The following is a 15,692-nucleotide window of genomic DNA, read 5'->3' as shown; positions in this document are numbered from 1 at the left end:
GATCAAAATGATCATACAGAGCTCATAGCTCTGATCAGATGAGTGAATATCACTTTGAGGTCCTGTTAAACCATACTGAGTGACCGACAAACAAGTCACTAGGGGCCCAGTGCCCATAGCCGTGTAACGACACCGTTACCTAGGCTTTCCTGCAATGGCTCTTATCAAATGAGTGACTGACAAGCATGTCACTGGGGGCCGGTGCCCATAGCCATGTGACCTAACAGTCACGGGGCTCGCTAGCCCTGGCTCTAAATGACTAGCCTTTGGCTAGATAAGTGCTTGTTTATATTCATCGAACTTGGGGTCGGTCCTGCATTAATGCTCTTTGAGTCATTCAATGCAGATGGTCGATTAGGTCCAATCGACATGGCTTGTGTTGAACACGCTAAAGCCGTTCTGACTAGTGAGTCAGCACAATGTGACCAGTGCCCAGTACCACTGCCGAACTTGACTAGTGAGTCACATCTTCACAGTTGATACTAACTCCTTTGCCAAATCTGACTAGTTAGTCAGTTCCATGCACAGGTAAGCAATGCTATCAATGTGTATCATATGCCAATTATCCAAGAATAGGGCATTCAGCATGCTTACTAAACAGTTGCTAGCATAATTACGATCATGCACAAACACAGAGACTTAAGCTCTGACCAATCTCATATTCATCGTTCATGGCATGCCCTAATCACATGTTTCTCGTGCACCACATGCATCACACCTAGTCATCCAGCATGCCTCAATAATAACCATATGCAAATGGGAAATATTGCCAAGCATTCATTATGCTATCAATGTTTACATTTAAACATTCAACATGCATCATTCATAGCCATGCATGTCACATATGGGGTGCAGTTTTCTTACCTTGGGTTCGAGCAAGAATTAACAAAAGAAACGACCTTTGAGAACGATCAGTCCTTTGGTCCTTTAACGGTCACCTAGTCATAACCAAAAATATAGGATACCATCAATGAAAATGAAAGCAAAGGTTTCCAAACCAATATCTAGCCTCTGGGACATCAATCCACACTTAACCGGGTAGTAGGACCGACCCCGAGGCCTTAAGCTAGCATCCCCAAGCCAAAAACCTATTTCTGGCCAAATCTGCCCTGATGGGCCGCGGCTCACCATAGCCATGCCACGGCTCACCCTCAGACAGGGGCCAAAAACTTGCCCAAAAGCGCACTCAGGCCGCGGCACATTATGCAAACCAGCAACAGTCAGATTTTCTTCCCCCGCGTTTCCCTCGAAACCAAACCTTCAAACCAGTCCCAAACCTCAACCTAACACCCAATTTAACCACTAAACATTATCCACAACTCACCCTCATCAAAACCCAAGTTAGACACCAACCAAACATCCATTAATTCTTACTAATCACCAAGAAATTACAAGCTGAAACTTAAAAGAAAAAAGAGTATAATCAGACTTTCATGGCTGAGTTTCCTTACCTCAAGCTTGGTTTTCAATCCCCTTCAATAGCTGAAACAAGTCCCCAAGCCCAAACCTTGATTTCCTAGCTTGTTACCTCAAGTTGGCTATCAAAATTCCAAAGGGAGAAAGAAGGGAAATGGTGTACGGGTGAGGAGAGAGAGGAGGTTGATGTTGCTCTGTTTTCTAACAATTCCACAGCCTTCTAAACCCCAAAGGCTGATATATATCTTGAGGGTGAAAAGACTATTTTGCCCTTAGGTCAAATAAAAGCTTCTAAGCACTCCCAAGGGTAAAATCGTCATTTCCAACCTATACCGTTAATTATAATTAACGCTCTCCAATTCCCGCTATTCTTAATATTCTCAAATGCCAATAAATCATATCCCATTACCCTTTAATTCTCGGTAATGTTCTAATCACCAAATTACCCCGAGACTCACTCCGAGCCCCGAACTTAAACCCGTTATGACTAGACCGAACACTTACATTCCCATGATCGTCTCACGCCGAATGGCTCGAACCAATCCACATATGATGTGGTAAAATTATAATTCACCCATATGCTTGAAATTACACAATCACGCCCCCCAACGGCCAAATTACCAAAATGCCCTTGCAATTAAAATATGAGCCCATATGCATGCATTCACCATCATATCATAATATAATTCACATAAACATGCATATAATCATTAAATACCATAATAAATCAATTATGGCCCTCCCGGCCTCCTAATCAAGATCCTAAACCTTATTAGGAAATTTGGGGCATTACACAGGTTATCCTGCAGAAATTTGATCAGCTCCGCCTTCCTCTTTCCACAGAGGTTTTTCCCGAGCTTAACAATCCGTGAAGGATTTTGTGGATCGTTATTTACTTCCTCGAGCTCTTCAATGGCTTGGAGCTCGGACTTGTCCTCGCCTATTCGGGGGTCAATATCCTCACTTAGGACGATGCTTTCCCCTTCGGCGCTCTGAGGTTTTTCAATCTCAGGATTAGGTAAAGGTTCCTGAGATTCCTCTTCCCCACCTTGGACGGCCATTGTTAGCTGCCCGGGTTTCGATTTTCCCTTCATGGAAATGCTGTAGCATTCCCTGGCAACAAGCTGATCGCCACGGACCGTGCATATCCCTGTGGAAGAAGGGAATTTTAGCGCGAGGTGGTGGACGGAGGTGATGGCTTAAGTGTAGGTCGACCCAAAATGGCATTGTACGCAGCGGGGCAGTCGATGACCACGAAATCAAGGAGTTTTGAGACTGTCCGAGGTCCCTTTCCTAAGGTGATCACCAGCTCGATCGTCCCTATAGCCGCTGATCCTTCTCCCGAGAAACCTTACAACATCATGGAGGTCGCCTTCAGCTCGGCGACAGTCAAACCCATCTTCTCCAACGTGGACCGGAATAGAAGGTTTACCGAACTCCCCTTATCGATCAGCACTATCCTAACCCTCTGATTAGCAAGCTGCACTGCTACGACCAGAGGGTCGTTATGAGGGAACTGAACGTGGCTAGCATCTTCTTTAGTAAAAATGATTGGTTGCCTTTCCAATTGCTGCTGCTTTGGCAGATGCTGCTCGAGGACGAACTTTACTCCATTATGAGCCTTGAGTTCGTTGTCGTACCTCTTTTGGGCACTCCTGCTCGTACCAACCAAATGAGGACCTCCAGAGATTGTGGATATCTCTCCTCCTATCACTGGAGGAGGGACGTCTTGATCTACCCGAGACCCGGGCTGACTGACCGGGACTTCTGGAGCAGGTCGGCTTGCTGGAACCCTGTTCCATGCATATTAAGCCAAGGGGCCGGCTCTGATGAGAGTCTCGATCTCATCTTTCAGGTGTCTACAATCATCGGTATTATGGCCAACGTCGTTGTTGAAACGGCAAAACTTGGAGGTGTCTCGCTTCCCCTTCTGGTGCTTTAACGACTCCGGTTTCTTTCAGGGGAGGCGAGCAGAGTTTGCTAGGAAGATGTTCTCCCTAGAGTGGGTGAGCTCCGTATAAGTCGCGTAGACCGGCTTAAATTTTTCTACGGACTTATTCTTCTTTGGGCCGTGCTGGTTGCCCTCGCCGTTCCCCTTTCTCTTGCCTCCACCGAACTGGTTATTCTTTGTAACGTTCTGGGTCGCTGTCACGACCTCCGTTCCCACTCCAGCGGGCTGCTCAGGGACCTGGCTGGTTCCTGCAGCTGAGGCTTGGGCCTCCTCCAAGTTGATCCACCCCTGGGCCCTATTTAGGAATTCATATATTGAGCTGACTCCCTTCCTTTGTATTTCATTCCAGAGTCCCCCTCCGACGAGGATTCCAGTCCTCAAAGCCATGAGCTTGGAGCTGTCATCTGCGTCTCTGGCCCGAGCAGCGACGTTCGCGAACCTGCTCAGGTAAGCCTTCAAAGGCTCGTCGAGTTGTTGCCTCACGTTAGCCAGGGAGTCGGCCTTGACGCGGGCAGCCTGGGAGGCTCGGAATGCTCTTTTGAAGTCAGCAGAGAAAGTTTTCCAGGAGCTGATTGACTGCTTCTTGTTTTGTTTGAACCACTGTCTGGCCAGCCCAGTCAATGTGGAGGGAAATATCAAACACCTTAGCTCGGGGCCAATGTTGTGGGCCATCATCAGGGTATTGAACATACCCAAATGATCTGACGGATCTCCATCTCCGTTGAATTTGGACAGGTGCGGCATACGGAAACCGGGCGGGTATGCCGTTGCTGCTATGCTGGGGGCGAAGAGCTCAAGCTCGTCCCCCGAGTCATATTCGTTTTTTTCTTTCTTCGACAGGAGCTTTCTCATTAGCTCCTCCATCTGAGCCAGGCGCTCAAGGGTTTTGTCCTGATCTCCTTGGTTATTCCGGGGCTGTTCAACAGCTCCGGATCTATTGTATACGTTTGGTGGGTTATTGCCTCTCCTATCTTGAGATAGGTTATTTGGGACATTCCCGTCGTCACGTACCTCAGACAGATCTCCCCTTGAGCGAGCATGGCTGCCACTTCCTACTGGGTCCCCCCTATGAGAGTTAAGGCGATCTCGTAGGTCGCCCCTCGGGGTGGCTTGAGGACTTTGCGCCGAGCTTAGGCGTTGACGCAGGTCTCCGCCAGAAAGGTCACTTCGGCAAATTCTGGTCCAGTAGCTCCCGTTAGAGAAGCTCGGAGCCCGCCTTTGGGGGTGAGGATTCAGACTTCCTTTGGGCGCCCTGCTACGATGGGAAGGTCCTGCGGATGGCGGGTTTCTCCTGCTGCTCCCATAAGATGGAATATCTCGGATAGGCCGAGGAGGAGACGGATATCTTATTGGTGAAGGAGGATGCCTGACCGGGGATGAAATCCTGGTTCCGTCAGGGCGAATCAGGTTAGGTAGGGGCCTTTCGGCCCTGCCAACTTGCGGGCCTCGCGCCTGGCGATCTGGACGAGGCGCAGGATGGCTTACCGAGACGGGCTGTCGCTGTGAGCCCTCCCCAGATCCCTTTCTAGAATTCCCTCGAGCCCTCCTAGGCGCGCTCGAGGCTGGCTGTGAGCTGGGAGTTGAAGTTCGAACTGAGCGGCTTTACTGTTGTTCGGCCCTGGGTAGTTCTTCGAAGTTTGCCTCTCGGCGGTGCGATGAGGGAGAAGAGTTGGACGTCGGAGGTCTGGCCGAGCGGCTAGGCCTGGACCGATTACGCCGGCGGGACTTACGAGTCTCGCCTTGCCTCTTTCCGATGTTAGCGTCGGTTGTAAGAGGGGGTAGTCGGGCCAACACCTCCTTAATCTGCTGATTAGGTTTCGCTAGCTGGCTCCTCAGCTGAGCATTCTCCATCTCTACCGCTGTGTAAAAATTCAGGTTCGGATTAGGTGGCCGGGGTGCTGAACTTCTAGTGTCATCCTGGCCTATTGGCTGCTTGCCCGGCCGCTGCTGAACTTCAAGGTTTTACTCACCGGAGATGGCGCCATGATGGGCCTCCTGCCCATCATGTTGTTCCACCTCGTTACCGTGTCTTAATCGAGTGGTCACCATAGTTGGATATTTGCGATAGCACCAATCTAACAAGCTCTCAATGAAAGCACCAAACTGTTGACGCGGTTATTCGCCAACAGGTAATTAAGAAAATAAGAGAAAGAGATTAGTGCTGAATAATGAACTGAAACAGATGAATGATCTTAAAATGGACTGATGACACAAATACGTTTTTAGGTGGTTCAAAGGTTAAAATCCTTCTACTCCACCAACCAATATTATTGCTATATTTCTGGTATTCTTTACAGGGTATTTCGTTACACAATAGAATCCAACCCTATGCAACTCCCAGGGTCTCCATATTTATAGGAGAGGGCACCTGGGAGTTGGTAAGGGGGTTATCCCGTGACCTTTTGACCCATCATGTCACTTCTGTGACATTCATGATTAATTCCTAAAATCTGACAAATGAAGTGTGGTCTAATCAATAGGTAAAGGGGGATAATGGGCCGCACGGCCCAACCCAGTCGTGGGTGCCTGAACACGCACGTTCATGCGGTGTGTCCGAGAATTCAGGGATATATCAAACACGTGATGTTTGATATATGCACGTTTACATTGCGTGGTTGACTTTACAAAGGGTCATAGCTTCCAACTCCAGCTCGTGCCTCTAGCTGGACGCCTTCTTGACCTGCGGTCTTTATTTTCCTGACTCGGCCCTTAAATAATCTTGATAAACCTTTGGCTACCTCTAGCTGGACGCCTTCTTGACCTTTGGTATCCACGTGGCTGATATAATTAGGCCATATTTGAGCTCGTTAATAGCCCGTGGAAAATCAGGGCGTACACTTGGTATGCTGAATACTTGATTAACATGAATGCTTAAACTGTTGAGTACATGCTTATGCGGTACGAGTTATCTGATTGTCTGTTGAATGATTGTGCTCTGTTATTGTGTTTTCTTGCTGGGCCTTGGCTTACGTGGTGCAGGTAAAGGCAAAGGCAAGTTGGACCAATCCTGAGATAGAGAGCTACGGGGCTGAATGTACATAGTCAGCTGTTCGGCCGCCACGACCGAGGAGTGGAACAGGACGAGAAATGCTTAACTATATGTTTTGCCTTAGAGTGGCTAATCACTGTACTAAAATCTTGAATCTTTTGTAAACAGTCTTTAACTTATTACTTTTGGGATCCCGTGTCAAAAGAAAATGTTTATTTTAAGAAATGCAGCTTTTGAGACCAAAATCTTTTAACCCTAGTTCAGCTATAGTTTCAGTAGCACGTTTTGAGCTAAATGACTTGATTAGCAAGTCTTGCACCTTTATAAACACACAGTATAACAGTCTTGGCTATCCAGGGCGTTACATCAACAGCAACTACTGCATACTTGACATTCTTTTTTCCTGTGGGTAAAGACCCGATCAAATCAATCCCCCATACTGCGAATGACAACTGTCTTTGCATCTGTTTGAACTCATTAAGGGCTGCTCGTGGTATCTTGGAGAATCTTTGCCATTTGTCACACTTCCGAACGAAATCCATAGAGTCCTCATTCATGGTAGGCCAGAAATACCCTTCTGCTTCTTGACTTCCTCTCTTTGGGCCTTCGATCTGTCTTCGTCGAGGAGCCTTCTTTTTTGTTGTACTAGTGGAAAGTTTTTGTCTATATTTTAAGACATGGAAGATCACCGTTAGGTCTATTCGAACCATATCTTTATGCGACTAGGAAAATACCTTCTGGTTCCCCTTCAAAAATTCCACCAATTTTGTTTTTGTTGTTGTCTCTAAGTTTTTACTGACTTTTTTCTCGGCTTTTTCTCCTGATCCGCCTCTCTTTGCCTTAGATATCGAGGAATTGTAACATTCCCGCGCTTCTCGCTGGTTTCCCAACACACATCCACTCCTACATCACTTGGGAATTTCATGGCCAAATGCCAGACTGAGGTCACGGTTTGCAGGTCGACTAGAATAGGCCTTCCAATCACAACATTATATGCAGAAGTACAATCAACTACTATGAAAGTAGCAAGTAATGTCTTGTTCGCAGGTGTTGCTCCTGTTGTGACTGGAAGCCTGATCGACCCAGTTGGGGCGAGCCCTTCGCTGGAAAAACCATAAATGGTTTGGTTGTATGGCTCCAGATCTTTCACTGACAATTTCATCCTTTCCAGTGAAGATTTATACAGAATGTTGACCGTGCTTTCTGTATCATCTAACACCATTTTAACCATCATATTGGCAATCTAGACATCCGTGACCAGAAGATCTGAATGGGGGAATCGAACATGCTGAGCGTCAAGCTCAGAGAAAGTTATCGACTCTTCCTTTGTTTGAGCTTTTTTGGGAGTTCGCTCCTCTACGTTTAGCATTTCAATGTCCTGGTCGTGACGTAAGTTTCGGACATATTTTTCCCTCGCTTTCCCACTGTCACCTACTATGTGGGGTCCTCCGCAGATGGTTAGCAATGTACCAGCGACTGGAGCTGGCTGTAAAGGGGGTGAGCATTGGCGTATAAGTGCCTGCTCGTTGCCGTCTTGAGCGTCTCGCTGAGAACCTCCAGTTGCTCACACATATCTCCTTAGGTTTCCATGCCTGATAAGGAACTCAATATCATCTTTTAGTTGGTTGCACTCGTTGGTGTCATGGCCATAGTCGTTATGAAAATGACAAAACTTGGTAGCATCCTTTTTGGATATATCTTTCCTAATTGGGCCTGGGTGCCTAAAGGAAACTCTAGTGTGATTGGCCTGATATACCTTTGCTTGGCTATCGACCAGGGTTGCATAATTAGTGAACCTCGACTTGTATCTGTTACTTTTTGGATGCTTATTCTTAGACGTTGACGGCTCGTGGTTCGCTCTTTTCCCTCCATTCTTTCTAATATTTTTGTCATTGCCATTGGCTTTCTCAGATCCATTGGAGGCTTTGGTGGGATCTTCTTTCGGGCCCTGGTCATCTATAGGAGACTTCCCTTCGTTAGCAATGGCCTCCTTAAGCGTGATATACGTGTCTGCTTAATCCAGAAACTCTTGAGTGCTCTTGACCCCATTCTTCTGTAAACTATTCCAAAGAGATGAGTGGCGTCGAACCCCAACTGTAAGAGCCATCATCTTACCTTCATCTCCAACTGTCTTGGCCCCAGTCGCTGCTCGCATGAATCGCTGGACATACCCTTTAAGGGTCTTTTTTTTTTCTGGCGTATTTCGACCAGCTGATTGGCCTCGGTTGGATGTACCCGACCAGCATAGAATTGCTCGTAAAACTCATTTACGAACATTCCCCAAGAGACTATACTGGCTGGAGGGAACTTGAAAAACCACTCTTGGGTAGTCTCGGATAGAGTGGCAGGAAAAATTATGCACTGAGCATTATCCGACACCTTTTGGATGTCCATCTGTATCTCGAATTTGTTCACGTGAGATACAGGATCTTCTAATCCAGAAAATTTGGGTAAAACCGGCATCTTGAATTTGCTCGGAGTCTCTGCCATTGCGATTCTTTGCACAAATGGAGTGCCCTTTCTCCGATCAAATTCTATATGGGATGTCTGGTTCCCAACTAGTTGCTAGACGACCTGATTTAAAGCATCAAGCTGGGCTTGCACGGCATCTGGTACTGTTGGAGCAACCGGCGCTGGGGGGAAATACTCGTCATGTCTTTCCCTTCTATCATTGACGACGTCCCTCAGGTCTTCCTCTCTACATCTTTGCTTGCTTGAACCCAGTCGATCAAAGACGTTGGGTTGTTTAGGTTGCCCCCCAACATTTTGGCTCATTGGTCGGTTCTCCCTTGGTGGAGAATTCCGCTCTTCGCCCCTCTCTTCTTCCGCCCACCAACATTCCTTCTGCCAGAATCTGCCTCATCATAGTCATGGCCATCTCTAAACTGTGACCGATGATGGTGCAACCTGCTGTTCGCACTATTTCCCTCTCTCCTTGCTGGAATGTCCTGATAGGTAGGTGGAGGCCTGCGTTGATCGGTAGGTCCTCGGGCATTATTATGTCGTGGGGGACCCCTGACCGCAAAGCCTGATTCCACCTACCTTCTACTCGCAGAAGGACGTTGTCCTCTGCTCGGAGGGTTTTGCTCCACAGTCTGGCATCTAGGGCTTCTAGGACACTGCCCGACCATATTCTGCCTTTGCTGCTGGGGATTATCTCGACCAGCACGAGAGGGTGGCTGCTGCTTACGGCCTTGGAATGCCCTATCTTGTTTTGGCTCTTGAGGGTGCACCGGTGGTGGCGAATTGTGGTAATGTTGGGGATGGTCTGATTGTGGATCTTGTTGTGGGTGAGTATTAGGTGGATGATCCGGTTGGGAGGCAGATGCAGGTTGTCCTCTTGCCAACGAAATGGCTACTTCCCAGGCGTCAGTGGCATCCCTCTGCCGGCGGTCCATGTCAGTCTGCCGCTCATTCAACTCTTGGCGTTTCCTATCAATCTCCCTCTGCTGCAGCTCCATTGTTTCAGCTACATTCTCTTGATTAACCATCAGATTGGCTAACTCTTCCTGTAACACCATCAGGGTCGTTCTCAAGGTTTCAAAATCCATTTCCTCTTCTTCAAATTCTACTTGTGGCTCATCCTCAGCCACATTTTGTGGGGGAGGTTGGGTTGGCTCATTCCTAGAGGTCTGCCCAGTTTTCCTAGTTGTTTTTGCCATTTAAACTTCTTGGAGGTCTTGAGTTCGACTCTCAATGAAAGCACAAAAATGTTGACCCTCGATTTGGCCAACGACACGGAGTCAAATAGAACAACAATAATTAGATGAATTCAAGCCAAAAAAATAAAATGACAAAAAGATTTAGAGTGGTTCGGCCCCAAGTAATGGTAATGACCCAAGTCCACTTATTCACTACAACAAAATAAATGTTTATGACTTTATTTGGGAGAGGTTGAAAGTCTACAATGTCTCCCAATTGGAAAGACGATGTAGGCGGGGCCATTGTAGGTATAGGTCTTACGTCTTCCAGTGGGAGAGGTTGAAAGTCAAACGTTGACTTTCAACATCTGGGAGACTTCTCACGTCTCCCACTAGGAGACATTGAAAGTCTCCCAGATTTAAAAAAAATAAATTAAATAAATTTATAATTAATGTTATTTAAATTTGATTTAATAATTAATTAAATTGAAATCAATTTAATATTAATTTAAATTAAAATTGCCATAATTAATAAAATAAAAATATGCAAGAAACACAAAATTTGTTATACATATATATTTGTTAGACATATACAAGAAATACAATATTTGTTAGACATATTCAAAATTAACAAATATTGCATTGTGTATGAAGAAAGAGGTCAAAAATAAAAAAACAAAATACAATATTTGTTAGACATATTCAAAATTAACAAATATTGCATTTATGGATTATTTGTAACATATTTGTCACCCATTCTTGTCGAAACTCATCAAATTTGTGCCTCTGTATATGATGTACTTGTTAGCTGCAAAAAATATAAAGTAAAATATATTAAATAATTATTTGATTACATTTATATATATGGTTTCAAAAATAATTTGTAAATTTTAATTAATAATACCGTTCTCAAGTAATGTCCGGGACTTGCATGTTCAATCAAATCCTTCAACATCCTCATTATGTAGTATCCACATGCCACATTGTCCAGTTGGTGTGGACACTAATTATTTAAAAGTATCAGTAATTCATTATTAAATTGAAACTTGTTAAAAAATGCATACATATTATTCTACTTAATAATTATAAAAGTTCAAAAATTTAAGTTATAACTACTTACCTGAGGTTGCTTAATGCGTAGAGTATTAGGGACCTCGACATTAGGAAGATTCATGGAGAAAAAAAGATTTAAAGTGCTGACGATCACTGATACAATCTCCTAACGGTTATTGAGATCTGAATTCACCGGATCACAACAATAAACATGATATGCATACAGTGCCAAAATAAGCAACATCCAATGTTCACTCCATAAGAAAAACCAAAAAATTATAACTCAAATGTTAAACAAAGAAAGTATTGATATGGGTCGGAAAAATGACAACTTTTTAAACTTACCCATGGTTCCAAGGGACAAGCATAACTTGTTCTTTTGATTTTATGTCATTGCATCGTCTTAACAGATTTTGAACACGATCGTCGAATGAACTCCCTTGAGTGGCAACAATATTAGGATTGACAAATAAAAACTTATTTTGGCGACCTTGTTGTACCACATATCTGTAAATGAACCTAATACAAAAATATGAAAATTGTTATATGATTAAATAAATCAAATTAGAAAATTAAATGAACGAACTTTGTGAGATATATACCTCATGTAGCTAACGACCACTGCTTGTCCAATCATCTCCTTTCGAGCAAACTGAAGTATGTCATCCTTAAATATATAACAGTGAGACATATCCTGATCAAAAACTTCAGACTCTATGCCTAGATTGACACACTCGCCATCAACCCAATGAGATACGATATTTTGTAATCGTTCCAATGGAGTGTGGGGCAATTGTGTTGGCGGAGTTTGTGGTCGTCTTCTTTCTCGTGGTTGTTGTGTTGGTGGAGCTTTTGGTCGTTGTGATCTGGTCCTACTTGTAGAGGGAGCCTGTATACAACAATATGAACAATTAAAAAAGATGCAAACAAATAAATATAGAATTGTAAAGATAATTATGTAAAAATTTGGCATCACCTCATGATATATATCTTAAGATATAATGACCAAATCCTTAGGCCACGCTATTGGTGTCCCAATGGCTTGAGCAACTAAGTACATATCCAAATCAGGATATGCAAAAGGGAGAGGACAGGTTGGCTTAATAACGCTAGTAATCATAACTTGGTAGTTGTTGCCTGCCTCTCTTTCAATGAGTTTACCTGATGCAACAATGTTTGAAACCGAACCAATCGCTAATTGGCATGCTCGGCCCTATGCGAGAAATATATTATATACAAATAAGCATGTCGAAACAGTAAAGAAATTTATTTGGTTTCAGAATATTCAAGAAAGTTTAATTACCTCTTGCAAAAGCGGTTGTAGTGCAATAATTTGTTCTTCTGCTTGAGGCACTAGTGGGTCAGGAGTATAGTAGGATGCATGCGCTGGTGGCACTGGTGGGTCGGGCACATAGTATGATGGTGGTGCTAGTGGGGAGAAATAAGTTCTATCAGAATGAGGGAGAATCATTGTATGATGCTTGGGAAAGATTCAAAGACCTGCTCAGGAAATGCCCTCATCACGGTATAGAGAAGTGGATGTTAGTCCACAATTTTTATAATGGGCTTTGCGGTACTACTCGCACTATAATAGATGCAGCAGAGGTGGTGCTTTCATGAGTAAAGGGGCTGATGAGGCATATGAATTGTTAGAGGAGATGGCTATGAACAATTATCAGTGGCCTGCCGAACGAGATACTTCACAGAGAAAAGTAGCTGGGGTACATGAATTAGATGCTATCACTGCTTGTAATGACCCACTATTCTAGACTTTTGGACCATTAACGAAACTATACATACAAAACCTTAATAGAACTTACATTTGCGAAAATACCATAATTTTATTAAGTAACTTGTAAAAATAAGAGTTACTTACAAAATATCAAGAAGGATATGGGATCCCATTGTCTTTAAAAACAAAACATGATTTAAAATGAAAGGAATTACATAAGAAGTGCGGAAAATACATGTAAAACCATATAAAAAGTAAAACAAGACTACATCCTCGAGAAATCGAACTCTCGACTCCTTGACTCCATTCACCATCGATACACATTCTCTAAGCGTCCACGAATTTTACCGCCTCTAAAGCTATTTTCCTGCACATAAAACAAAAAGGAATGAACCTAATGCCCAGCAAGGAAAATCTAACACATAGTCATAAACATAAATTTCATAATAAACATAAAGACATATCATAACACTTATTACATACACTTATTATAATGGCCATTATTACTTGGGGTCCCATAGACTAAACAAGTCATATGCCCATGAGATTAGTGGGATCCTACTAGCTAAGTAGGTCATATGCCCATAATCTATTTGGGGTCTTGTTAGTCATATGGGTCATATGCCCAAGCCTACAAACATACATATTCATAACATATTTTATAACATATTTCATAATATAAAACATAAGATAACATAAGCATAAGACATATAGATTCTATCCTATTTTCCTTACCAAAGTTACCGGGATATGTGGACAGTGTTGAGACTTTGGAACACTCCTAATACTCATTATGAAAAAGAGTGATTCTAATGAAGAAAAATAGATGAAAAGGAATGGGAAGACTAAACCATTGAAAAACATACTTACCAAAACTTATGTGTAAGTTCTTAGATTTCCTAACCAAAATAAAGATTAAGGTTAGAGGCTGAGTAGAAGATTATGAGAACTTAAAAGAACAAATACAGAATTGAACTAGAGTTTTGGGTTACCTTGAAGACTTGTAAGACCAATCTACACCTCAAACCGAAATACTCTAAAACCTTACTTCCCAAAGTGTTTGAGAAGCTTATGATGATCAAGCTTATGATTCCCAAACCCAGGTGTTTATACTCTCACACTCACTTAGCACTTGCAGCCTCTGAACTTAGAGCAAAAGATGAATAATGGCTGGGTACTAGGTCCTATTTATAGAGTTTAGGAATGAAAGGATCTTGATTTTACTTGAATAAAAATAATAGCTTTTTAGGTGAAAAATATTTGAATAATCGTTCAGCAGAGGCTGAAGACTCGTTCAAAAAGATGCTGGACTTATCAAGAGGTTGAATGGCTGAATGGAAAATGAATTCAAAACATTTCAAAATACACTGATGGAGGCGATATATCGCCCCCTGTAGGCGATATATCGCCTGGGCCAGTATGCCCGAGGCTGTCGTGCATTGTCTCGTGTTTTCCGTATCTACGTGCTGCGATATATCGCCCCCTATAGCTACGATATATCGGCACACCCTGATTAATTAAACACGAAATTACACATTTTTAGCTAAGTTTGAATGGAGTAAACAGCCTTGACTAAGCCTTTAACGTATTCAAAGCTGCTGACTGACCTTATAGCATTCAAACTTTACTCCTTATTAAATTAAATCCTCAACATACCTAATTCTTAATCATCCATTCATAACATGTGCTTAAAATCCTATTGGTCCTCATCTAAACCTTATAGTATAACAAATATTATCCTTAATATCAGTCATATAATCAAACCTTAGGTTAAACTTAATATTCTTAAACTATAGGTTAAACTTAGAAAATCTATAAGTACTACTATGAGTGCCCAAATAATTCCCGGTCTGAACCAAAAATCCACAGTTACAAAGATAATACTATACATACTATAATACTACTAAATAATTAGCTAAGTAAAGTTCTTGGACTCTACACTGGTTTAACTGCTCAGGTTGCTTCATTGACAAAGCAGTTGCAACAAAACAAGATCTCAGCTCAAGCCCAGGCTATACAGATGCAATCAGGGTGTGAAATATGTGGAGGGCCTCATTTGTATGAACAGTGTACAGGGGCCAACATGTATGGTAATATGCCAGTTAATCAGGCTCAGGTACAGGCAGTTGGTAATTTTCAGAGGCCTTATCAGAATCCGTTCTCCAATACTTATAATCCTGGGTGGAGAAATCACCCAAATTTCTCATGGAGAAACAATCAGGGCCAACAATCACAGTTTCAAGGGCCATACCAGCAACACATGTCACAACAACCTATGAATCAAGCCTCATCGTCACACCAGCCTAGACCGCAAGATCAACCAGAAAAGCCTAATGAATTGCAAGCAGCCTTGTTGACCCTCACTAATACTCAGACTCAATTCATGACTGAGAGTAGATCCTCTATTCGAAACCTTGAGACACAAGTGGGTCAGTTGGCCAACATGCTTAATAACAGACCGCAAGGGAATTTGCCTAGTAATACCGTGGTAAATCCTAAAGAGAATTTCCAAGCAATTTCGTTGAGGAATGGTAAGCAAGTGGAGCAGCCCAGTGTACAAAAGTCGGTGGTTCAGAATGAAGAGTTGGGTGAGAAATCAGATACAAAAGCGAATGGGGTTACTGAAGACCACCAGGGTTCAAACAAGTGTCCTCCCTTTGTTGATAGTCAGCCAATTCAAGTTCCATATCCTCAGAGGCTTAGAAAAACTACACTGGATAAACAGTTTTCTAAGTTTTTAGAGGTATTCAAAAAGCTCCACATCAATATTCCATTTGCTGAGGCATTAGAGCAGATGCCTAGTTATGTCAAATTTATGAAAGAGATTCTGTCAAAGAAAAGAAAGATGGAGGAGTATGAGACGGTGGCACTCACTGAAGAGTGCAGTGCGATATTGCAGAGGAAGTTTCC

This window comes from Humulus lupulus, chromosome 8 (assembly GCF_963169125.1).
Source record: "Humulus lupulus chromosome 8, drHumLupu1.1, whole genome shotgun sequence".
NCBI lineage: Eukaryota > Viridiplantae > Streptophyta > Magnoliopsida > Rosales > Cannabaceae > Humulus > Humulus lupulus.
The sequence above is the reverse complement of the archived record's forward strand: the minus strand, read 5'-3'. Positions refer to the sequence as shown.